Genomic DNA, 291 nt, shown 5'->3' with positions numbered 1-291 from the left:
CTTTTATACACATTTTTATCATAGATTATATTTTTATATGTGTTTTTTTTTTTCTTTTTATACATTTGTTTGCATTGTATAATGATACCGCCCTCCTCAGTCCTCAGAAGCTGTTTGCCACTCACATACTTTTTTGTACCTAAAATGTTTCATAAGCTGTGATTTTTTTTATTTTTTACCTTCTTTATGATATGACATCCCTCCTATAAACTCAGCACACATCCGGATTTCAAACGTGATTAACAGCAAATAAAATGTACTTTTGTAGATCATGTAGCCTGTGCGAAGGTT

This window comes from Nanorana parkeri, unplaced genomic scaffold (genome assembly GCF_000935625.1).
Source record: "Nanorana parkeri isolate BGI_ZX_2015 unplaced genomic scaffold, ASM93562v1 scaffold763, whole genome shotgun sequence".
NCBI classification, from domain to species: Eukaryota; Metazoa; Chordata; class Amphibia; order Anura; family Dicroglossidae; genus Nanorana; species Nanorana parkeri.
The sequence above is the reverse complement of the archived record's forward strand: the minus strand, read 5'-3'. Positions refer to the sequence as shown.